The 27,454-nt window shown below is 35.3% G+C and overlaps 1 pseudogene; it reads right to left on the reverse strand.

Moving 5' to 3' along the window:
• Window positions 1–7,670: 7,670 nt before the first annotated feature.
• Window positions 7,671–22,939, reverse strand: LOC118935322 (40S ribosomal protein SA-like; annotated as a pseudogene).
• Between the last annotated feature and the right edge of the window lie 4,515 nt (window positions 22,940–27,454).

The following is a 27,454-nucleotide window of genomic DNA, read 5'->3' on the forward strand; positions in this document are numbered from 1 at the left end:
TAATCTGTAAACTAAAGAGACTGGGCAAACCCTTCTCATTTGTAAAATCTGTGAATTTGAAATTGTACTTCTGTGGTTTGAATATTATAATTTATTTATGTAGTAATTATATATGTGTTAAATATGGATTACATGCATACATATACAAAATATAAAACAATACATAATCCATAGCTAATAAAAATATCCAATCAATGAACATTTGCATATAATATTGCTATTAAGTTAAAAACTTAGAAGACAACTAAGGCTGGATAGGGAGCTAGATCAATAGATAGATAGATGATAGATAAATATAGATATGTAAACATAGATATAAAAAAGCAGATCAATAAATAGTTTATAAATATTATATATGTGCACATATATAGAGATTGAGAGAGAAAGAGAAGGAAAGAGAAATATAACACCCCTGTGAGGTAGGTGGTAGTGTAATGCTCCATTTATATAAGAGGTAAATGGTAACTGAGGTGCAGATTGGTTAAGGAACTTGCCCACTCTTGTATAGTGGGTTTGTCCATGTTTTTAATCCCTCTAATGTCCTTCTTCTCAATTAATTCATGAATATCAGAATTTCAGATGAAAAATTATCTTAGATAATACTCTGAAAGCACCTTTTAAATACTTGTCTAAGTCGGGCAGAGGGTAGGAAAAGTGGTACTGGGGAAGGAGAGAGTGATGGGCTGTGGATGGAAAAGGCTTTTAGTCATCTGCAGAGATGGTTTTATTTTGATCACAATGATACCCTGAAGAACTAGTACATTGAGCTTTTCCTTTCTGGTAAATAGACACTATGTTTATCAGCTAGGTCCAGTATAGGGACTGATATTTAGTAGGTTTTCAATAATTAGAATGCATATATATATATATATATAAGGTAAGCATAAAAAACAAAGCTGATGATATGCATGACCAAGGACCTTACACATATTTACATATCTTACACATCTTAAACTATGGCTTCCAACATTTTTGGACAATTTTCCATAGTGGAAAGTGCATTGTACATTCTGACACAATACACACATGATCACAACTGAAGCAAAATTCCATGTAACACTTGCTACACTGATACTCTCTGATTTTTTTATTGTCCTAGTCATTGTCTTTCCTTTTCTAAAATCCCAGTAAATACTACAGTTTTTAAAAAAGAAGACTATCTTAAGCCATTAGGAAATCACATGATCGGTTTTACAGCTACAAAGGCAAACACTTCAAGAAAGAGTTGTTCGCAAATTTCTCCAAAGTGAAATGGACAGCTGGTGTCAATCCATTTATTCAAAATTTTATTCAACAGCAAATTTAAGGAAAAGCTTTCAGAAGTACGGCACTGTATGTTCAGGAATTTTGTCTCAGTAGTAATGATGGTAATATAATAGAAAAAATGTGTATTAACTTGGAGAATTAACAATAGAAATAGAAGAAATATTATTTGATAAGAGTCTACAAATTTATGTTAAGTCATCATATTAATAATTATTTCTTCAATATTTTCAAAAATTTCCCTCAACTAGCAAAATAGTTACCCAGTTAAAATAAAAATTCTCCCTTAAATAAAAGTTAAAATTAAATGTTTAACTTTTAACATATACTTATATATAGTCATGCATAAAATGCATACTAAGTGTATACTATCTATAAAACATATACATACATACCTATTTTTATATATTATCTATGGTGTTTGTGTGTATATATATGTACATGTATATCGTGTATCTCTTAAATTCTTTCACACAAAGCAGTATCACTTCCCTCTATTTATGCAAATAAATGCACAAATATCAATCATCTTTTGCTGAAATATGGTATCACAAAGCAACAATCTCAAAAACCTAGTGGCTTACAAAACGAACTGCTTATTTCTAGTTCAAATTACATGTTTTTTCAGGTAGTTTTGGCTCTGTTCTGTGTGGCTTCCTTCCAGGTGACATCTGGATTTGTAGCAAGAGAGAGAAGAGTGGTGCAGGAACATTGTGATTCTCAATGCTTCTTCTCAGGGGCTGCAGCATCAATTCTACTCATTCCATTGACCAAAGTGTCACCGGCTGAGTTTGCTCCCCTTGGTCCTTGTCCCACCACAACAAAGAACTGAAAGGCAGAGACACAAGAGCAAAGCAGAGTGGAAGTTTTATTTGAATACTTCAAGGGAGGAGAGGGCCAGGGTCAAGGTAAAGAAAGGCACCAAATGGTCTATTTATCACTACCTAGCCAGGAGGCACTTCTTTTGATTGACAGGGTAATTTGATTGACAGCTCTGATTATACACCCATTCCTCTTTTTGCACATGCCTTTTCCTAAAATGCACACAGAAAGCCCATGGGGTGGGGGCCCCAAACCGCAATTTTATTTTAATGAGATTTGAGGAGGTGCGGTTTGGGCTGTTCCTAGTTTTGTTTGGTTTTGCTGCACTGGGACCTGGTTGGGACCAGCTCGGCCTGGTCCCAATAAGCAGGAAGTTCTCTCTCTGTAAGCCTTTGTGGACCTCATGTGGGACCCCCACCTGGGCAGTTTGGGGCAGTTTTTCCTTGAATATTACCTTCCCTTTCCCCAGCTGCTCCTTCTATCTTTCTACCGATCAAAAGGAAGTCACATGGTCAATGCAGACACATACATTGTTTAAATGCCATTTAAACATAAGTCAGACCATCTTACACCCTGTTCAAGGTCACATAAGATCTGCTCCCTATTCCATTTCTCCAATTATTTTTTCTTGACATTTACCATCCTGCTTATGAATCCTCTAGAATGTAAGCTTCAAGAAAGAATTTTTATCACCTTCGTTCAAAGCTACATTCTCAATACCTGGAAAAAAATCCCTGACACATGACAGGGGTTCAATTAAACAATTGCTATATGAATTCCTGATTAATATTCTGTAGATGGCACACACGTAAGCATTAAGACTGTGCTGATTATTCTGTCACCTACCTACCCTTTATCTGCTCCTTTCCCTCTGCTCAGAGCCCAGAGAGGCTCACTCCATCCCAGCTGTCTCTCTTTGTTAGACCCTCTTTAAGAGCTTAAACTCTTCTCTTAAATCCTTTTGAGATCGCCGTCTGTTTCCTGCCTGAATCCTGAAAGAAAAGCATTGCAATAGTGAAAGTAAGCATGACTAGCAAGAGAGTAAACCTAACATTGAATTGAGGAACAGGTTAGATCAGCTGTCTCCATTCCAGACACCAGTGGCTTACTCGACAAATTTAGCAAAGTGCTTAAAAACTCTGGGACATCAGTTTCTGCATTATCAAGGGAAGTTATTGGCTAACCACTTTTCAGGTTCTTTCAGTTGTCTAACCCATGTTAGATTAAGAGAAGAAAAATTTTATAGCAAGATTGTATGAGCAACGGTGGTCTTTACTAAATGACACAGAGACCTATTAATGTCTTGGGAGACATTATCTCTAATTCTTCACTGGGGCTTTGTGTCAGTGCCATAGTTCACTGACCTTGCCTGGCTTCACGGTAGGTGAAAATATTTTCCTACATATTGATTTTCGGATTCCATGTTACATGTTTGGGTGAGTGAACGCTATTGGGCATGAGGAGAAGAGTTGTTAATGATGCCTGGTAGAGATGGCCTGCTGTGCTCCTCTACTCTGCAGGAAGAACAATGTGTCTAGGGCAGCCACCTGTCCAAGCAAAATGTGGAGACACATGGAGCAGATCTCAATCCAGACAGAAATTTGATGATGAAAGCAGCCAAGCCTTAAACCTGAAGCAGATTTTCTCACCTAACTTGAAGTTCTGTATATGAGAAAAATACATGCTTGTTATTTTAAGCCATTGATTGTTTAGATTGTCATGCAGCAAACACTTCACAATGCATTATTTTCCCTCTTCTTCTAAATGTTACTATATGGAAAATTTGTAACAACATGAATGGCCCATGAGGGCATTATGCTAAGTGATACAAGTTAGAGAAAGCCAAATACTCTTATGAACTCACTTATATGTGGAATTAAAAAAAAAACTCAGATAACAAAGAACAGATTGGTGGTTACCAGATGAGAGGGGCAGTGGGGGGCAAAAAGGGTGAAAGGTGATCAAAAGATAAGAACTTCCAGTTAGAAAATAAGTCATGGGGATGTAATGTGCAGCATAGTGACTATAGTTAATAATACTGAATTGTATATTTGAAAGTTGCTAAGAACGTAGATTTTAAAAGTTTTCCCCACAAGAAAAAGCATTTGTAACATTTAAGATGACACATGCTATCTAGACTTCTTGGGGTGATTGTTTTGTAATATATACAAATATTAAGTCATTATGTTATACACTTGAAATTAATGTTATATTTTAATTATACCTAAACTTAAAAAATAAGTATACATATATATATAAAACAGTGAGGAAGCAAGCACTGTTTTAGATTTTGATAATCTCTTTAATGCTTCTGTAAATATGACATAGTTGGTTTCTCAAATTTATTTCTGCATTCAGTTCATTATGTTTTTGTATAGTTCAAATACATGAAGAAAATTGGGTCTTAACACAGACAGGTAATTTTAAAAGTTATAGTATTTTAAAAGCCTTTTCAGATAATTGTGGATATTTTTCTTTGATGTAATGTCAAAACTTGACAAGTGGTAGCTTCTTAAAGGTTAATTTCAATAAGAATATGAAACCATATCAATGTACTTTTTATAAGTTGCTACGTTAAAATCCATTAGTCCATCTTGCACTTTCCTGCTTGAGTGGTTTTATAACATCCTCCATTGGTCATTTACGAAAATATCAGGCCACAGAATTATGCCACTCTTCCAAACACATAAAAAAATCATATTCAGAATGCATTGTGTAGTTTTTAACCAAAGTAGATATAAAGTATATAACAAATATCCAAAGGACAGGAAGGGGAAAATTTAAAAATATTTTTGTAGGATCCTACACTTTTTGTGCAACTGATATAATAATTTTTGAAGGTGAACTGTAAGAGAAATATTGAAAAGTGCATCTATAATTATAGTTTTATCTATTTATCCTATCAGTTTCACCAATTATTGCCTTCTGTAAAATATAGGTGCATAAAAAAATCTATTAGGTGCATAAAAAAACAAGATTATTATATCATTGTTATAAATTGTCCCTCTGTCCTTAAAAGATTTTTTTCTTTATCCTTGATGTTTGAAACTGCTGTCACTTCTCTAGGAATCCTTTGTATTCTATTTGAATAAGGTACCTTTTTAATCCTTTTAGATATCAATGATGTATTCATTTAAAACACAGTTTTCCTGTAGAAAATTTATAATTGTCTTTTCTCCCCAATTATAGTAACTTCTGGCTTGCCCCCCAGTTCAAATATTTATGTATAACACTTATCACCATGATTGAGTTTAAATATACAATCTGGTCTTTGTTTCCTATTTTTGCATTTGTACTTTTCTCCAGTTCTTGCTTTTTCCTGCTTTACTGGATTAATTTAACCTTTTTAATATGCTATTTTATTGCTACTATTGGCTTAGTAATTACATATTTTTTTTTTGTCATTGCTGTAGGGTTTAGAAAATGCATGTTTTTTAAAAGAAACACATTTGCTAATTTCAAATAAGTGATAATATAAATCAAAGTCTAATAGCAATATCAAAGTTTGATTTAATAATTAGAAACATTTGCTTCTAAAGCATCCTTATTTGCACTGCATTAGTTTTGAGAAAGTTCTTTTAAGTATTCTTGTATTATTATTTACCTTAGGAAATTATAGAAACCTTGAGCACATCATTTCATAAATTTCAAACCAGTGCACCAATAAATACTCATCACACTTAAATCTTTTCATTAATATGTAGATTTACTTTAACATTTCTACTTTTGTCAAACTAAATTTTTCAAATGGCATGTTTTTCCATAGATCTGTTCCATACAAAATCCATTTTATTCTAAGTAATACCCTATGAAATGTGCAGCAAATTTCTGGCAATTGTATCTGGAGCTGACAATGAGGTAATGGGTTGTAGCAAACTTTAAAAACTATTTTGGACTTGAAGTCAAGAGACAGGCCAAGCTTGTGTTAGTCTAAACCAAAGCTGCCCTCAGATTTGTATAATTGAAGGATACTGAAGAATAAGAATAGCCCGACCTGAATTAAACTGGAACACAGAGAGTGACATTAAGAGCACAGAATTAGAAGGCAGAATGAATGCTAAACAAAGACTTTCCAGCTTTGTCAAATAAGTCACTAAAATATTCTCTCTGTGGGACGTCTGTAGCAATAGCTAGCCTTGTACTAATGGAATAACAATGCATAAAAGCCATAAAAAAAGAACAAAAGGTGCAACTTACCAGAAGATATATGCTCAGTATGTAAAACCCAAGGAAAAATATGGCCCTGACTGCATAGTTTAAAAGGCAGCACATCAATCTGTGAATAGGGAAGAAAAGCAGATAGTCAGAGAGTATTTCCTGTAAGCAGATAAAACAAAGTCACAAGAAAAAGAACTCCCTTTGCTATTATTTCCATATGAATACTGTGGAAATAAAGTAGACAATAGAAAGCTTTTACAATTTATACAATAATAAGAGATAATCCTCCAGCTACTTAGGTCTTTATATTTTTAAAGAAGTCTGTTTTTCTATAGAGCACTGAGATATCACATGTGAAATATTAGTGAGATATATCCCTTTCTTTAAATGTGGAGAAAACAAAATATAAAGTAACTAAGAAAATAAGAATTAACAAATTACTCATATAAATGTTGAATCTTTTTTATGAAAATGACATTTTCATTAGTGACTATTCATTATCTGATAAAATAAATCACTAATCTAGGCAAATTAAAAGTGGATGCCTTCTGGTAACTGTTGACCGAAGTTTGTTTCTAATGTAGTTTAATTCACTGCATACATTATAAGAGTCAGTGGGGTGTTTCTTCTTTTTTTTCTTTTTTTGGACAGCTTTTCTGTTTTTTCTGTCACCCATATGTCCATTTACACTGTAAGAGTCTGTGGAAGAACAGCTTGATAAGGAAAAATTCTGAAATGTCCTAAATTAAGTGTCATAAGGGACAGAAAAAGAGGGACAGAGACAAGGGAAAGTCATTAGTCAAGCCATGAAACAGAGCTAACCAGAGACTCCATGTTTCTGGATGAAGTCATTTCAACAGTCATTTGGAAGGTTCCCCAAACCACTGCATTCCCCTTGCATATGATTGGTGTTTAACCATCATCAAAAACCAATCAACCAGTCTTCTCTACGGACTAACCACTTATCCCCAGACTTTCTCCACTTTGCATTAGCCCACCTTCCTTATCTGTGAATTTGAAGAACTTTCTTTCCTTGAGACCCCTCATAAACGTGCTCCCTGTTTCTGGAGTCTGGTGGACAAATTGTTCCTGTTAACTGGCCTTGCTGCTGCCGAAGCAGAAAGTTCCTGTCCCAGGACTCAGTCCTTTTTTCTGGCAAGCATCTATAAAGGCTCAAGAAACCCTTTTATTTGGAGATGTCTCAGTTTTTAGAATTTTTGATTTGTCAAGCTTAAGACCACTCAGTGGTTGTTCAAAATACCCATTCACTGGTCTGAACAGTGGGTGCTGCAGACCACTCCTAAGTGGCATGCTTACAGTTCCTGTATTCAGTAGGGAATTGCTGGCTGGACATGGAGGGCACCTGCGTACCTTCAACCATGCCACCTCAGGTTGAGCACTGCATTTACCCCGAGAGTCTTCCTTGGTCACAGCCTGCTCAGCAGTAGCCTGCTTTTCTTTTTCATCTTCAGAATCTCTGTAGAAGTAGAGATCAGATTACCCCACCATGAGTGTTCATGGGAGGTGGTGCCATGCATGTGAAGGACTTCCCAGGCCAATGTCCACTGAATAGACCTACTGTATGAGATCATTTGTTGTATAAGATGGCATAGTCCACATAGCCCAAAGTTGAGTCTGTGTTACACAGAACAGCGGAGGGCAGGTTAACATAAGATGCCTCTGTGCATGCTGGTCGTCAGCCCTGGGTCAGTAACCACCAGAAGCTGTGACTCTTGGAAAGATGCCTGGATCTGGTCAGTGAAGTTTCTAGGAGTGAAGTGCCCAGCAATAGGAGTGGCTCCACGGCAGGACCAAACCTCAGTGCAGCCCACTGGCCAGTATTACTGGAAGATATGCCACTGACATCAGCCGAGTTTTCATCGGCAGCCATGGCACGATCTGCCAGTAGAAGCTTCTCCCAGGTTCTCTGCAGATTTGTGCTGTAGATGCTAATACTTTTCCTTTCGTTAGAGGTACTGTTCCATTTGAAAGTCAAGGTTGGTGCCATCTAAGTTGTTCCTGCTGCATGCAAGGAATTCGAGGACATCCTCCTCTTACATGTGCAGAACACTAAGGGCTCTGGGCCCCGTGAGAGTTTCCTTTTCAGTTCCTGACAGGAATCCAGAAAAAAACTGAATGGACCTCCCTGGGTAGCTTACAAATCTAATTTTGAAAGTCCCGACATAACAAAATCAAAAGACAAGCCACAGATTGGAAAAATATACTTACAATGAATATAAAAACAAAAAGTATTGCTATCAAGAACATAAATAGAACTACTACAGAACAAACAGAAAAAAGCCCAATTATAAAAAAAAAAGATCCATGATCTGCTTTTGTGCTATGTGTTTTAGTATTGTCACATGAAAATGGGACATCGAGAAATGTTTGTGTCAAATGTTGAAACACTTTATGTCTTTTGTGTGGTTTTGTCTGAAAGTTTGGTGGATTCTTAAAGGAATCTTTTTTTTAAAAATAGAGATTTCTCTTGAATTCTGACTTTGCTTTCCCCTTAAGGACAGGAAGGGTCATAGTGCACTGTAATGTGTTATATTTACATCACTCTTCCAAGTATTACTAGAGTTTTGTTGGTTGCTAAACAAAGCTCTGAGTACCAACAACTTTCCTATTTTCCTATGGCACTCCCAAGGTTGGGGAAAGGGAAGTCTGAATAATCTAATAAGCATAAAAGTGAATAAGCAGTTAATAGACAAATTAACATAATGATGCATAAAGTCATACATAACAAAATAAATGCAACACAAAACAACATTATATAATTTGGCAACCATTTAAAATATTAGTAGTTTCTAGTTCAACCTTTGTGAAATAAAATTATCAGAATAATTAAAATATATATGAAAGTTAAAATTTTGTACAATTCTGGACAAACCAGTTCCACAGCTAGGAATGTCTTTTATTCATATGCTCAAAAAATATATACAAAACATATATATTTCAGCAAAGTTGTTGTTAGCCAAAAACTTGAAACAACCTAGTTCTTTTATAAAATTCTACCCAAATACTCTATTCAACTCTTGCAAATAACTAGTTAGAAAAATTTAAAAAGCAAGACAAAATATTTCAATGAAATAAGGAGTACATTATTATGTCCTTTTAGAAATCATTTTGCCAAAGATGTTCAGAGCTAGGATAATGAAACCAAGTTTAGAGAATAATATTTCTATTCAATATTTCTTGATTCACACTCTTACAAGAATTAGCAGTAAGTTCATTTATTAATTCATTCCTAGCATCTTCTATTTACTTTTTTAACAGATATGTATTGCAGGGAAGGAAAAATAATTTCCCCTTTATCCTTCTAGGTTCTTGGCTGAGACCCCTATGGGAAAAAAGACAGATTAACAAGAGAAAAACATGCAGAAGTTTAATAACACGTATATCTCCTGGATACATGGGAGAGACCCAGGAAAACTGAGTAACTTGTTGAAATGACCCAAGCCATCATCAGCTAAAGACAAGAAAAAAGAATGTGTCTGGAGTTATATGAGGTTACCAGGAAAAGCACAGGAAACAAAGATAAGGTGGTTGTGCAGAGGTCTTACCTTTTCTGTTAATCTACAGATTGAATCATCCTCCTCTTCTGCTGCAGAGGAGAAGATACCCTTACAATGTGATTTCCCTAATAAATGTAAATCTTGTACAAAACTTACACTCAGTTTACAGAGATTTTCCTATGTTTGCTGTTTCTTGAAAAAATCGACTTTAAACAATCCTCATGCCAAATTTAAGGATGGGAAATTTTGCTCCCCTCCAGTATTTCAGACAGCAAACCAGACACTGTTAGAGGAAGTAGGTAGCCAGGCATGAGCAGGGAGACTTCAACCAACTGCTTGTTTACTTTGTACACATTCTGTGTAAGCTGTTGGGATGTGTGGAGCAGCAGGTGGTGTAGATGACAGACTGGCCTGAATGGCTGGTTGCAATATGGAGTAGAAGTTGACTAAAACTTCACCCCAAAATACATTATACACTCACTAACATAATAAAAATCACACACCTCTGCCACTAACAGTCAAAATCATGCCTCCCTATGCCGTGGCAATTCTGATGAAAACCAAATACGGCCAAATACTTCCCTTTTCAACATGAGTGCAGAGCAAGGCTGAACTCTGAAAAGACCCTACCTGATCCTTTTGAAACCTATCTCCACTTGATGAGTATTCACCTCCCTTTACATAAGAAGGCTCCCTACTGCTACCTCAGTGCAACCCCTCCTGGGTCTGCCTCTGCTCCACTCCCTAGTGTATATTCTTGTTTTTCTTTAAACTCTTATTCTCCAAATAACACCCTAAAGCTCAACTGCTTTTGGGTCTGTTCTTGAGACCCATGGCTCTTGGTTCTCCCTGTGAGACTGAGGACCCATCTCCATACAACTCATAGGAGAAGTTCACTCTTTTTTTTTAATTTTAATGGATCTTCTTGGCAATCTCATGCAGAACAATTGGTCTGCTCATCCAGAATATCCTGATATGCAAATTAAGGGATAAAAGTAATCTTTCCTTGAAGAACTGTGAAAAAGACACCCCTTTGTGGTATATCTAGGTGAAAAAAAAGGTTTCTTTTCTTGGGCCCATGTAGCTCCACCTCACAGGACACATGTTTGGCAAGGATGGCAAAAGTCATCTTATAGTTCTTGCATTTGTCGCTTTGGCCAAGCATCACTGTGTAGAGTATACCCTGGTAACCTTACTGAAATAACTTGGAAAATGTTTGCTGAAAATATGGGCAGGTGGTTGGATCAAATTACTTTTCTATTTTCTTTATAACCTTAGTTATATATATGTTGAAATGGACAAAGTCTGACAATTGAAAACTCATTTTAAATTTCTAGATAATTCAGTCTTACTATCTTTTCACTTTTATTTATGAGTGGTTCCAGGGAAGAAAGGATCTCCATTATTGCTTAAACAGGCAACTATTTTATGTTTACAAAAGTAAGGAATATGTTTTTCTGGACTTATAGCAATGTGTGCTTATGGGCAGTCCATTTAGAGTTCAAGACCAGCATGAGGCAGTAGAACATGCATTCTATTGAAAAACAATCAACAAACCCAAATGTTGCCATTTTTCCCCCATGACAGCAAACCAAGACTTATTTACAGTTTCAACCTATCCCAGGAATGTGACCTCTTAGCAGTCAACCTCAAATTTCCTGATCAACATTAGTGAGGTGATCTACATGATGAAAACCTTACCATCCCCTTTTCCCCTATGAGAAGTTGACATGACCTTTAACAGTCCTTTCTTTTCTTTTGCTAATAACTTATTGGCCTTCTCTCCTATAAGAGCCTTCCATTTTGAGCAACTCCTTGCAGCATCTCTTACTTGTAAATTGGATGCCTCCTGGATCGTGAATTGCTTAACAAAGCCAAATTGATCTGCATATTTACTCAGTTGAATTTTTGTTCCTTGACAATTCTAATGACTTTGAGATAGTTGTGATAGTAGCCAGAATCAGATAAAAGAATTACCACCCTCCTTTGGAAGTTTTTAACAGTAGCTGTTGAGGAAGCATATTTTCACAAGACTGACTCTGAACCCTGTTTCCTTCCTTCAGTTGGGTGTTGAGTGAAAAAAAAAATCATCTTTAAACAGTGTTTATTTTTTCTGACTTCCACATTTTTTGAATATGTTTTCTAAAGGCTTTATTTGAAAAGTATTTTTATTTTGCTTTATTTTGATTAAAGTTAGTAGTACTGTACAATAATTGAAAAGTCATAACAGCTGAAGGGGAGCAGAATATGTCACCCAAAAATATGCCTCTTTGACATAGAAGTTATTTAGAGCTGATTATTTTTTAAAAAACAGCAGGCACAGGAAAAGCTGAAAATGAGTTCTAGAAGTTACCCTGTTGTAAGAGACATTTACAGTTATAAGGATATTTTCATTTGTAAAGACATTTATTATAAGGGAAATTCTCATTTCATTTCTCCCATCTCCATGATTTTTACCAGGAAGAGAGGAATGATTCTATATCTCTAGAAACTCTTTATTAATGGAGAAGACAATGAATTAAATCTGCATAACAACCTTACCCTTGTTTATTATGCTTTTCCTGATATGGGCTCCCCTACCCTCAGACCCCAGCATCTTTTGGTTTTACATGAACATGATATTTAAGGCCCAATGGTTTGGGCCATTTTAGAGAATTACTCAGTTTTCTTGGGTCTTTTCCTTGTATAAAGGAGGTATACAGGTTATTAAACTTCTGTTTTCTCCTGTTCATCTGTCTCTTTATTACAGAGGTGTGTCAGCTATGAAACTAGAAGGATAGTAGGAAAAATACTTTTCCTCCCTCATACAGCACAAGATCAAAAGAAAGGTTAAAAAGAGATCTCATTTCAGAAATCAATTATGTCTTTGTATATATAAATATAATCAGTGTTTCTTTAAAGCATAATCCTTAATGAACCTGTAAGAATATTGCTGCATCATGATTTAATCTATGGGGAGCTGAACATGGTAAATAAGCTTCCTTTGCTTGTTGCTTCTTTGATAACTTAGTAAGAGAAAGTTTTGCATTTTGCATTTGTTTTAGATTAAATTTTCCAGCTATTTTGAATTTCGGTATTGTTGATTATTTTCAAATAGTCTACCGAAGGATTTATCTTGAGGCACTTATGTTACATTTTCTCATTAATGTAGAATTAGTCTGCACACAATAAGTATTGGAAGATACTCTGTAAGGATAACATTTTATGAAACAGTGATATTTACTTATTGAAATTCTGTGTAAAATGAAATCTGATGACAAAGACTTTGATACAACACTAATTAGCATTATTGAAATTGTGAAAAGAAAACTGGGTAAACATTGCTCAGCATAATTGGAAATGAGCTAAAGTTAAAGGAGTTAGGGTTTGGTAGTTCTATGCACTAATTCAAGTTACTAGATGGAGCAGAAGCTGCAAACACACAGCTGGTAATGACTCTCCTTAGAAGCTATGTTTTACCTTTAAATGTACAGGAATAAAAAGTTAACAAAGAAACACAGAAGTAAGACATCATCATATTTTGAAATATCTTTCTTTACAAAGGCTATGACATACCTGCAAAGTAGTTTCTTTCTTTTTCTCATGAAGTATCTTCCACACTAAGTAATTTTTCTTCTAAATTTTAATTTCTTTTTCAGAGTGACTAATTAAAACACACACACACACACACACACACACACAAATACAAAAACAAAAACAAAAAAAAACAACACTTTGATCTGAAGAAGGAAAATAAAATAAAAATTAGCCCTGACTTACTCTTATATATTTTTACTTAAAAATTAATTTAAAATAAAAGGTAACCTGATTAAGCAATTGTTCTGAATAACTAGTACGAGTTGACTTGTATGACAAATTTCATAATACTGCTTTTTAACGTTTATGTTAAAAATGAGGAATCTCAGGAAAAAAGAGGTTACATATTTGCACAAGATTACACAGTGAGCAAATGATTCTGTCAGAAGCCTATGTAATCTCCAGAAATTGTGTTCTAACCATTCTGTTATTCTGTTGTAACCACTGCACAATATCAATTCTCAGTGTATTACACCAGTGTTATTTTTTGCACACAAATATTGACAAAAACATTTTTGACATGGTTTCCTATTTTCATTTTAATCAAATATTAAACACTGCACAGCACCACAAGGTGAACTGTTGAAACTTAAGTTTGTCTTTCATTGTTTCCTAACAGAATTAAATAAATGAATAAAATTACTGACTGGATCACTTCTATACATTTTTCAGGCATTTTTTTCCACATAATGTTGATGTGGATTTAAGCAAAATAACTCAATTTCTACATTTTCGTGTCCTTTCTGTGGGAAGAAAGAAAAAAGTCTCCCTGCTTTTAACAGTATATTTAGGTGATGGAGGTCTAACACTGATGCTTTATGAATCATCTGCAACCCAGTCCACTGCTTTACAGGGGAAGTTTAAAAATCCCCAGAGGAATGAATTTATTACAATATATATTCTTTCACTCTTCTATATATATGCCCTCCTTTTTCTCTTCCTCTGTCTTTCCTCTTGTTTTTCTCCCCCTCTTACCGTATTCAGTGTTTTCTTACACTTTGTCTCTTTTCCTTGCCATTCTCCTGGTATTCTCTCTTAGCTCCTATGATGGGTATACAGTTTCTCTTTCAGTTTAAACTACATGCAGAAGTATTACAGAAAATACTCAATGATTTAGTTTTGTTCTAAAGTATAATTATTATTCTGGGATATTTTAACAGAAGATAGTTCAAATGCTAATGTCTTTATAATTATGAAGTAATTTTTATATGCATTTTCTTATTTGTTCCTCAGAATACTCTGATTAATACATATTTTCAATGAGGAAAACTAATAGGTTAAATGATGGCCCAGGGTCTTAAAGTTAGTTGTAAACTAAACATGAAATAGAACCTAACCCCTTAAAGTCACACAGCTTCTAATGCCTATGCCATACTGTTCCATGGGCAATGGAGATACTGAAAGGAATCAATAGAAAACTGAGTTACTACTATGTGTTATGTACTCTTGTTGTTAACAAAAAAGTACATGATATTGCACTGCCATGCCATGGGGAGCCTACAATATTTACATGTACTACTCAAGTAGAGTACAGCCCAAGTGAGTGTACCATACGGTATACAGTGGTCTTCAGGGTCATTGAGGATTCTTACACCAGGTAGTTTCACCAGTGGTGCTCTGCAGACCCTTAGAGAGTCATTATTTTCAGAGTTGAAGATTTTTAAGTCTTTGAGAAGTTCCCACGTCCCCACATGCACTAAAAACACATCATTAGGTTTTTTAATAGACAGCTAGGACTTACAAGGTACTAGATGGATACCTGGTAGATTAGACTCCAGGGAAATTGAGGAGGAAGCAGGAAAAGGATGGGAGAGTGGGTAGAGCCCCAGGTTATCATACTTTAAATTAGTGTTGGTTTCATTGCCAGTCTTACCTCACCTCTGACTAGTCTCATTGGAGAACAGCATCATTTACCTTTCGAGAAATACATAATCCACTTGCTCTCTAACTCAAATCAATACCAGATGTTTTTCTGAACTATCCCTCTTCTGAAATTGTCTTATATTCAGACAAGCTCCTTGTTTGAGTGTATTGTTTCAAGGATTGAATATTTAAACAGCCAGCAACTCTGTTAGGCTTCTCATTCAGGCCTATCTGTGCATCCAAGTTTGCACATTAACTGACAGATCGATTCTACTATACATTAATTAAAAGACACTTACTTTGATCCAGTCTGTTACTTAAGGGTAAAAAGAATATATACTGTCCCCATTATCACATCAAAATATATTTAGAGAAAGAGATTTTTAAGGTAATAGAAATCAACAAAATTATAAGGTTTTATATCTTCTAAACCATTTTGTGACCCAGACTGAGAAGCATGTGCTTCTTTTGTGATACTAATAGCTTCCTATCATATTTGTCACTGAAGTGTTTGCCTGCATTAGGCCACTAATTTAGTTAATCTGATCAAATAATTTAATTCAGAATGTTAACAACTGAGGCAATCTTGATATATTAAGTAATAGTCCTAGATACTGTTAGATTATCATAGATGCACAGAACAGTTAAATAGGTTTTTAGACATCAGCAAGTATAACCACGTACTACACACAGAGATAATGATAGCCTGAGTGTTTTTCCTAAGATCACTTGGTGACAGGACAAGAATTTGAATCTCAATGGCTACTTCTTTGGCCATTCAGTTAAATCAAATTACAGCTCATAGGAGGTCTTCAAACTCCTAAACACAAATAATTTTCTATGGATATTTTGGATATTATAATGGTTTGCTAGTAGTGCTGAAGAAGAAGATATTTTTGACCAAAACAGTCTTTAAAATCACACCATAAGGAAAATTCTTCCTGTCCTATGGCCACTGAGTATCAGGTGAAGGGTGTGATGTTATTTTAACTGGTTTATACCCTTCTGAGAGATGTACCAAGTGCTTGGAATACCGTCTGCATTTATGTTAGTGAGTTGCTGAAATGCTGTATTTCAGTAATAATAAATTTATTTAATTGGATATGATACTGAATGCAATTAAAGTAGTGTTGAGATAGAAGACTCTCAACCATCAGACTAAAGATTAAACCATTGGATTTCCTGAACCTCACTATCTGGGGTTAGGAACTCAGTGGACTACAGAAAAACAAATATTCAAGTTCAAATCTTCAAGTTTGCTAAAGAGAGAAAGGAATTTGAATTTCATTGTACACTTGGCATTTAACTGGTTATTCTTTCTAAATAGAAAATATGGTCTCTGACATTAAAATGGAAAGTCTGCACACATTACATTATTTACACCACAGTAAAATGTTTTGTTGTCCAGCATTACAAATTCAGATTGCATGGCTTCCTTATAGAGTCTGTATTTCTCTCTCTGATCAAATACTTTTATATTGAATGTTACTTAAAAGACACTAGCATTTGAATCTTTGTATATTCTCCTGACTGCTAAACAAACTTAAGAAGCAAAGCAACACAGTGACCTTGAATGCACCCTTTGCCATAATAAAAATAATGTTTTTTATTTCTATAATAGAGAGTTTGCAAGGTACAGTATTTCTCTTTTATATTCATATCTCAAATCAGGTACATTTTTCTCTGGAAATATCTTTTTAAAAAAGGGATTAAAAACATGTTTTTGAAAAATAAAGAACAACCTACTTTAGACTTTTAATTTATGCCCAAAGCAGCAAAGGTAAGAGTTCAGAATGTAATTAACTTAAAATATACCCTAGAACATATCTGACTCATCATGTTTTAATGAGTCTCCATAAGTAGATGATCTTTGCAAAAATAAAACGGAATACTGATCACAGGGGCCTTGACTCCTACCTGAGTGGAAAACCTGTAGGGTGTATCACTGGAGGAGGTTTAAATGTCACCAAATAGAAATAAAAACAAAATATAGCAATTTAATTTCCTTGATTAGCCAATGTGTAAGAAAGAGACAAGTCGATAAGATTTTAGTAGGTATGCAGGGAAATGTTTTTTTTGTCACATAAATTAAGAAGTATGAAACATTCAGTGTTTTCTTAGGAAAAAGATTACACGTCTCACTCACAGAGTGGTATTTTGTTTTAAAGAAACTGGAAGAAGTAGAAAATGTGGTGCTTATCCATAGTCATAGATTTAAAGGGACACAACTGATTCTATGTATAAATCCCATTGTAAGGCAGCCCTTGCATAGTTCCTTAGATAGAAAATATAATAATATGTGGTAGTCCATTAGTATATACTTCAGCATACACATTTCTATGCAGTGTTACATGCTGGTACTAAGAACTTGGAAATTTTTAGCAAATTATGTTTTAAAACTACAATGTTCCTTTATTTATTATATATATATCTCCATCCATCCATGGGAAATTTGAAACTTCAGAAATAGAAAGTAAAGAAAAAGATGGAAGGGGGAAATGTAGACAAAGCAAAAATTATGAAAATTATTAATCTTCAATCTTTTTAACATTCTTGCTCAGCAATCTGGAAAATTATTTTGCCTTAGACATGAGGGAATAGGACCCAGGAGGGGAGTTATAGGAATGTGTCTTACGAGCCTATGTAGAACATCTGTTTGGGACATAGAAGCTGATTCCTCTCCGTGGAAAGGGAAAAAGTGAAAAACGACCAAAATACATTAATTATAAAGTTGATGGAATTTTTTTCTCTATTCCTCTGACAGCTGAAGAGGATTTTAAGTAAAATAGATTATTTTAATATTCTCTAACAAGGGCATTAACAAAACAAGGGAACAGAATTTTATTCCCATGTGTTGTTTGCTTTTGAAGGAAACCTATACTGATAGGCAGTAGGAATACAAATATTCCAATAGGTATGACATTATTTTCAGATCATATCAACTCAGTATCTAGAAAATAATATCAACTGATATAACTGCTTGTTTATCAGTTTATCAAACAATGTCAAAATAATAGATGGTATAAAACAAAAAAAAATCAGTATGTTGAATTCATAGTTAACTTTCATAAAACATTTTGAGTTACTACTGTTTACAAGGGAAACTGAAATACGTGTAAGGGCTGAGCGACAGATGAAGTACACTTACCAGGACAGAAGGGGCACAAGCAAATTAATTATTAAAAATTGTAACCAAAATCTACATGATTACAGAGAAGGCAGTCACTGATAGACTAGTCATGAGTGTCAAAGAATTTACCCAGAAGTGGACATCTGTACTATTTTAATATTTGAATAAGAGTTGGATGCAAAGTTGGGTAGGAGAAAAATGATTTTAAGCATTTGTGGTAGGTGTGTGCATTAAGCTTAGAAGTCAAAGGGAACACAATTGTGGTGAGAGAACAGAATGTAGGATTTAAACAGTGGCAGGTGGTTGTGCAGTTTGTCCCCTAGGAAAGGACTGGCAGCTTGGTATGCGTCTCTTTGGGTGGCATGAATGATACTATTGGACAATGATGGGATTCAAGTGGAGAAAAAGACTAATTCAGGGCCTGTGTTCTCATAGAATGGGTGAGAGTGTGAGGGGTGGAGGGGTGGGGGAGAGCCAGATGAGGTCAGCAGGAGGCCGAGTGGTTTTCCCACAGTTCCCATGGTCTGTAAGTGATGGTAGGAGTGAGGGTCATTCTGATCCAACTACTCTTATCTCTTGGTATTTCAAAATCTTCCGTGTGAGTTTTACCTGGGAAGTCAATGGACATTCTGATAGGGGACCTAGCAAGTTATACAGGCAGATTTCACCCAGTGGAATGGGTTCTGGAGGAATGAGCGGCAGTAGAGGGAAGCCTGGTGTCCCGCTGGGGGACAGTCACAAGACGAGGGTCCATGTCAGCCAGAGATGCTTGACATTTGCTCGTTGATGGAGGAGGGTGATGGTAAGGTCATAATTGAATTTTGCTGACTTAATATTTTGTAATAAAACTTAAAAAATATAGTGGCTTTAAATATATAGAAAGTATAAAATCCTGGTCCCTGAAAAAGAATGGTAATTGTGATAAGATTTTAAACAAAAGCATCACTTTACCATCCTCTCTGTCTCCTTCTACCCTGATTCTCCTAGCCTGCATTGTTCTCCCCATTCTCAGAATCCTGCAGTCAGATTCATATGTCCTGTCTCACACCATTATCTAGTAATCATGTGCCTGGAAATGTCATCTTCAGAGTTATACTATATGTTTTTATTTGCCATAATGATTAAAACAGTGCTGAATGCATAGCAGCTATTCAGTAAAGACGTGCCTCATCAAATGTTTAAATGGCCTTGGAATATCAGGCTAATGACTGAGTAGTTGTAGCTTAGGTAATGGCCTTGAACCTGTTTCTTCTTCTGAGGACACCTATCCTCATCCCAGAAATGTTTATCTAAGCCCAGATGATATTTTTCTTTGTTGATCCAGAAAATTGCATATGCTCCATGTTTATGCAATAGAACAGCCTGGTAAACTTAAATGGTTCTGTAAATTTTCTAAACTATTTGAAAACCTAGCTGAGCTATATTGCTTCTAGTACAGTTGCAATGTAAATAGCAGAAGGATAGTCAATCCTCATTTAGTTTCACTGGATATTTAAAAAAAAGAGAGAGAGTGAAGAAGAAGAAAGAACAGCACAAGAAAATGCAGTAAGTAGTTGGCAAAAAGAAAAGCTATATTTTTATGAACACACACACATATCCATACACACATTGATTAAAATGACAAGTTTCTCACTGGGTAGGTAACCCATGCAGTGTTCATTACCTGAAGTTGATACAATGGGAGAAACGGATTAATTCAATATGTACATACTGAGCCCTAGCACGTGCTAGACATTCTTTTAGTTATTGGGATACAACAGAGAACAGATGGAAGAAATCCCAGCCTTTTGGAGTCTTATATTTTAGTGAGATTAAATATGCAATCATACAAATATACAATTATAAGTGAATAAGAATTAAATTATATTACAAATATTCCCTAACATAATGTAATGATAACTGAATGAAAATTAAATTCCATTACAAATATTTCATAATGTATGTATTTATATACATCTATACTAATTTCCATAATATATATTAACTTGGATTATCTGGGTATTCAGAATTCCAATGTGATCTTTTTCCTAATTAATTTATGCTGCTATTAGTTCTTTAAGGATTTAAAAAATGTTGAGTTTGCAAATTATATGAATATGACTGCTGTGGATATTATTACCTGTGGGTATCACTGAAAGGAAACTATTTAATTAACTTGTGAATAAATTGATGGGTCCACAGAGTATTATCCTCTTTAATTATTTTGGGATCCGAACTTGTCCTTCAGTGTTCTTGAAATTCACTCTTAATGTTTAAAATAAAGTTTTTGTCTCTTTATAAAACCATACTTTATAGTACTGCTTACTAAAGAATTGTCATTATCATAAATAAAAATGTGTTTGTTATAGGAAAATAGCAAATGATTGAAAAGCCCTTGCATTAATCCACAAACATTTACAATCATTATGGTACCTTTGGTGTTTGAGTTCATTACATTTGATAAAGCACATAAATTTGAGGAAAGGTAACTATAAAATCTCAGAACAAGCAGTTTAAAATGTTTTAATCTGCCTTTTAGATGGATAAGTTAATAAAATATTCAATTATTTGAATCATTTGCTGACCACTTTTTATAATTCCATATCAATTCATCCAGTTCCAGAATTTGGCTGTGGTTTTATGAATATCCATAGACATTTTGCCTTGGTGAAAGTTCTGGGTCCAGCAGAAGTTTGAATGGGCAATTTATCAATCATATATTTCTACCTCCTAGAATGCAGGTCTACTTACCCAACGTGTGCCCTACATTTCCTGGCAAGAGACACCCCCTCAATATACCACCCGTGGATACCAGTCATGTAATTTGAAAATTGTCCTACATATATCAGGCATCTTTTTACAATTCACTGTTACTATTTTAAAACATAGCCAAAAATTATTGACAATTTTCTCATAGAGAGGGTGTCTGTATACTCTCCCCTTAAATATGGGTTGGCTTGTGACTTCTTCAAACAATAAAAGCATAATTTGTTTATTTTAACATCACAGAAGTCTAACGATGCCCTAATAAAAGCATCCTTCCAGCCACCCTTGCCAAGATACTGGACTTGTTTGAAGCAACCTCAGCCACTCTGCCGACTGAACGACACCTCTGACTTCCATCAGGGCCACATAGATTAGATGAATGATCCATCCTGGCTTTCTATGAATTTCTGATGTACAAAATGATGTGACATAATAAGGTAATTGTTTGAAACCTCTAAGTTTTGGGATAGTTTGTTATGAAGCAATAGATAACTGGAACCCCTCTGATCCAGCCTTCCTTCAGTTATGACCCATTTAGTTAGTAATCAGTTCTTTAGTTGTGAGAATGATATTTGTCTAACCACATCATAAAACAAGCAATCACATATTAATGATTGGTGATAGAATTTTAATACTTTCATTTTTCTAAGATCATCCATATATATAGGTCAGTACCTAAGCCAAATCATATACTTCTGATGGACATATTATAGCCATCAGAATTTTAGAACCAGAGACAGGCCTGAGGTAGAACATTCTTTCTAGTGTACCAGTATAGGCCAACATATGAATTTTTCTAAACTTACATACATCTGAGATTCAGTTTTTAACTAAAATTAGAGAACATTTGCTCTACTTCTTGCAGTTACTATTTTATATTAACCAAAATTTCTTTGCAAAATAAAATAATATATTTTGAGTAAATGATTATCTTCTGGGCTGATTGGGACTGATGAAGGCATTTCTAGAATGATTCTAAACTCTCAGAGCACTGTTTTCTTGGAAACAATAGAGGAAAAATAAATGAGAATGTTGTGTCAACCTTGTATATTAAATGAAACTTTACATGCATTGGGGAAAGTATGATTTGGCATCCAGGCCTCAGGCTTGTATGACAAGGATAGTATGAAGGATTGGCAGGAAGTAGAGGATTCAGCTTCTATCATAGTACTGTTGACCCTTGTCCGTGACCCCTATACATACCTCATATAGGTCAGAGGCAACAGAAACCGTACTTGGGTGGCTGCTGGGACTCCCAGTGAAATGACAATGTACATGCTGTATCTACTGCCTTGGTAAATAAAGAAAGAAAAAAAAAATTTACTTCTAGGTAAATAAAGAAATGTTAGCTTAAACATCATATTGTAAGTCTGATTGCCTACTTGCATTTATAATCACAGTGGAAGAGTTGCAAGAATAAAAATAACAATAATAATGACAATAACTACATACCAAGTGCTTTATATACATCAAATGCTTTTCTGTACACCTCCCTGTATTAACAACACATGTAATGATCACAGCAAATCCCTGAGTTAGGCACTACTTACCATCTTCCTGTTTTACAGATGAGAAAGGCGAGTCACAGTGGGTTAAGTGGCTTAACACACTATAACTAAAAAAATGACAGTGAGGAATTGAATGCAGGCATCCTGGTTCCAAAATCCACACTCTTATTAATCCATCTTGCCCCTTCACCTTCATAATACCTCAATATAAATAGTAAAGAGACATTGAAATTACTATCTAAAAAGAGTATCTCCCAAATCTCCTGAGCAAGTGTTCATGACCATGGAACTCACTTGGACATAGAAGAGACTCCAGGTCTTGTGGGAGACTGGGTGTCATCCATAAAATAAGGCATTGGGGGCAATACATTGTGTTAGCAAATTGCTCCACCAAGTTAAAATAGTAAAAAAATTTTAGTAGAGACCTTATGTTTGTACTTTCTGGGCAATGCTACGCAGAGGCACTGCACAAACATTTGCTCGTCCTTATGGGAAGGAGGTATTTCCTATTGAAACACAATCAATACTAGAATGGGTAAGATAAAGGCAATCAAAGGAGGTAAGAGGAATCTGTTGAAGAGAAACAAACCTCTAAATCAGGGGAATGATGATGACTTCATGCAGGTCATGAGGCATGTATCTTTCTATTTAATTAAGTTAGTAAAAGATAAGCTTGTTGCAGTTAACAAGTCCCATTTATTGAACAAGATATGCAATTAGGCTAAAAATTAGGTACCAGAATATAACAAGACTGTTTTATAACCACTTGATATGTTCCTTGGATATGACATACTAATGCTTTCACCACTGATTAATCTACATCACATTATATATACAATCTAAGTTATCTGTGAATGATAAATAATCTACAATATGATGCTATGGTTAGGTTAAGTATAACTATTTTCAAACATTATTTAATAAAAGTCTAGATAGCGTGCACTCTATGTCATAGTTATAGTAAATCAATCTTGGAATAACTGAGCAGTCAGCCTATGTCAGTCAATGCTAAAATTATGGTGTACTTCATGCAGCATCAAGGAAAATAAACACTTCTAAGACTGAAGGAAAAGAGACAAGCAGATAGTGTTTGTGTTTCCAAAATCATACCACCCTTTGTCTGAAAATTATAGACAAGAGGGTGTTCAAAGTAGATGAAGAAGGGCCACTTTGAGAAGCCACTGTAGATGCCCAGCCTAGAGATGCTTGTAGCAGTGAAGAAGAGATTTCCAAGACTCAAGAAGCATTAGAGGCAGAATCAACAGGACTCAGTAACTAATAAGACGTCAGGGTGAGGAAAAGCAGGCAGCAGGTATGATTCCCGAATTCTGGGGTGAGCGAGCAGCCCCTTATGTCCTGATGCTGCCTGTGAGCATGAGCAATGAGGTTCCCCAGGCTCTGAGAAGATCTCAAAGATGACTAACAGTGGCCTCTATTAACAGAAGAGTTGCAGTCTAGCGTTAATTATAAACACAAGAGTTTTCCTATTTGGACTGTGATAGAGGGGAAAGATCATTAGTTGAAATGCCTTTAGTTCTCCTAACAAAGTGAGTCATTCATTTGCCATAACTACAGTGAGGTAAAGAAGCTTCCTAATTATTCTCTTTATTACTAATATTTCAGATACTTTCTCTCTTTTGAAAATGTACCATATGTCTATATGCTTATTATACTTTTTGAAGTTTTATAAAAATAGAATGTCATAAAACTTTCCTGCCATTGATTTTTTTTCCCCCCAGTGATGATGGATGGTTTAGATCTAAAGCCCTGTCTATAAACTGAGTTACCATTTTTACCATTTGTATTTTTCTTTATTTTTTTTTTCCCTTTTCAGGCCACAGTTTTCAAAATGATTGATACTTGGCATGTTTAAATAAGAGGACTGGAGCTTCTTTAACCATATACGCATTCAGAACAAAAATTAATAATTTTTATTATTTTCACTTATAAAAATAAAAATATGCAATAATCTTCTTAAATGAATTATTGCCTGTAATATGGAGCCACATATCCTTTTTACTGGCTTGAGGCACATACGAAAATGCTGTTTTTCAGAAGTAAACAAAATGTTCCTTGTTTTCATTTGGGCATTCGCTGAGTCCCCACTTTATCTGAGGCCTGTTGGTAGTCGTGGGGACAACATGAGTAATAAAACAGACGAGACCTCTGACAGAGGCACAATTAAACAAGACATGGTATTACAAAGCATTCGGCCTCTTCCTATCAGGGGAACAGCATGTGTCGAGGCCTTCACTCCAGACTGCATGGCTGATTTCAGAACATGAAATGGAGCACAATGCCTCTGGGAATGTAAGAGGGCACAGGTAGTTGGGTAGAAATCCAGGAAATGCAAAGCAGGAAATCATGGCCAGGTGATAAAGTATCTTACAAGTCATAGGTATATTTGAATTGCCCCCTTTGGGCAAATGAGCATGTATTCACAGGTATTAAGTAATGGAGGAACGTAAAATTTCCCTGTTTTAGGAAGATCCATCTGGCTACCATGTGGAGGGTGTGTTGGTAGGGAAGAGGAAAATAAAACAAAAGGAGATCCTTAGGCAGTGTCAGGAATTCAGACTAGAAATGGTAACACCTGGTTAGACAGGTGCCTGGTGATTGAGAGCATTGAGAAGTTAGGAGAGAGACTCACCAGCCGAAGGGATGCAAGTTGGTACATTGGCCATGGAGAGAGAAGAAAGGAGCAAGAGCAGGATGACACCCAGATTTCTAATTAACCAAAACATCTACTGATGCAATGCAAATGGCATGTGCACCATCCCTTCTTTTATGTTTACTGGTAGTTTACACATTATTTTATTCACATAGCCCAAGGTGCTTCTCCTTTATTCTACAAATAAGAGCTAAATTTCAAGTGAATTGGGGATGCAGCAGTGACCAAAAAGCTTTATACGTGCCAGTAATGCTGATGAAGATGGATGTAGAGCCTTGATTTCTAATATACTAATTGAATCCCTGGTGACCTGATTATATAGCAGTAAAAAGCCCAGTCTGTGAAGACTCAATATTTAAGTATTAATTTATAATATACTCAAAATTTAAGTACTAATTTTATTGTGACTAGGAGTGAAATAATAATCCTTTATCAGGTTTTTAGTTAGATTTACAGTTAAATTTGTTGCCATAAAAGTATTTGCATTCCTTCTATCCCTTGAAGTACAATAACAAAAAGCTAGGATAATTAAGAGAATAAGAAAAAAAGAGGGAGAGAGAGGAAATGGCAACTTCCAATGAAACATGGAAATTACCTCAATGCCTCATCACATATTTCGAAAAAAGTGGTTTCCAGACACAATGATTTTTGTACTATATGAAAGATAAGTGCAAAGAGTAGACATGTAGGTCTTCTGAATTTGGGATGATTATAGGTCAAATGTTTCTAATACTGAAATCTTCAGTCGTTGGAGTCACACCTGATGATCCTAACCACAAGACAAGAGAGTACAGTCAAACCTTGAACAACTCTCTTGTTAGGGGCACAGACCACCTGCACTGTCAAAAATCTGTTATACGACCTTTTAACTACCCAAAAAGTTAACTACTAATAGCCTACATTGACCGGAAGACTTACTGATAGAATAAACCATTGATTAACACATATTTTTTGTGTTATATATATTATATACTATATTGTCCCAATAAAATAAGCTAGAGAAAGGCAAAAGTTTTTCAAATTGTGTCAAATCTCCAAAAAATTCTCCAATAAAGATATCGAAAAAAAATCTACATATAAGTGGACCTGTGCAGTTCAAACCCACGTTGTTCAAGAATCAGCTGTAATATAATAAAGGCCCAGCTGAACTCCCAGAGGGGTTTGGGTAGGGGGGGTGTGCAGCTAAAGGAGAAATGTCACAGAATGCCTTCCTTTCCTGTCAGTAATAGAGCCTCTCAGTTGAGGGCATTGGCCTTGGCTACGGCGGGGTGAAACAGGAAGGGAAAGCTGTGGGGAGACGCAGGGGCTGCCTGTGGAAGACAGCTAAGCGAGACAGGCATCATAACAAGTGTTACAGAAGCCAGGTGTCCCAGGGACACTCACTCAGCAGGGAATGGTGAAAACTGAGATGATGTGTGCCACTGGGCAGAAGGGGATAAAAGGGTATGGAGAGTTTTAAAATACAAAAGTTTTAAAAAGCCACTGCGGTTGAAATTTTTGACTGAAATAATTCACTTTCACAAACCTCACCATAGGATTTAACATGTCTGAGATTTCTTTGGAATCAAGGAACCCCAATACCTTGGGATTCTTTTTATTTCTATTTTTGAAAATCTTTTCAGTTAACATTTAAAACACCCAGAAAATAGTGGCAAACATACTTACAACCTGACAAATGTTTCTAAAGCAAACTTTCACGGAAGTGTCCAGTGACCCCCAGGTTAGACACAGAAGACTGTCAGCACCCAGCTGCTCTGGCTCTGTCCCTTTTTATCACTTCTTCTTCCTTTCCAGAAGTGCTGCGTGCTAATATTTATGAGAATAATTTATTTTATTTTTCACAGCTTTGCCACTTCTCTATGTTCCCTCCAAACAATATGGTTTAATTTTGCCTATTTTTGAACATTATGCAAATAGATCATATTCTATGCATTTATAATGTCAACATTATGTTGTTAAGATTCATCCATGCCATTGCATAAAGGGGTAATTTATTCATTTTCATGGTTGTATACACTGTCTTATGAATATGTATCACAATCTACTTAATCATTATATCTTGATGCCAGTGTTCTGGTTCCATTTCTGCTTCTACTTTTCTTTTTACAAGTGGAGGCATTTTAAAATTTGTAAGATAGTTCTCCTAATGTTTTCTAATGGCATAAATATTTGCCTTGAGCTAAAATGCAGAACAAACATT

Source organism: Manis pentadactyla, chromosome 19 (genome assembly GCF_030020395.1).
Source record: "Manis pentadactyla isolate mManPen7 chromosome 19, mManPen7.hap1, whole genome shotgun sequence".
Classification (NCBI taxonomy): domain Eukaryota; kingdom Metazoa; phylum Chordata; class Mammalia; order Pholidota; family Manidae; genus Manis; species Manis pentadactyla.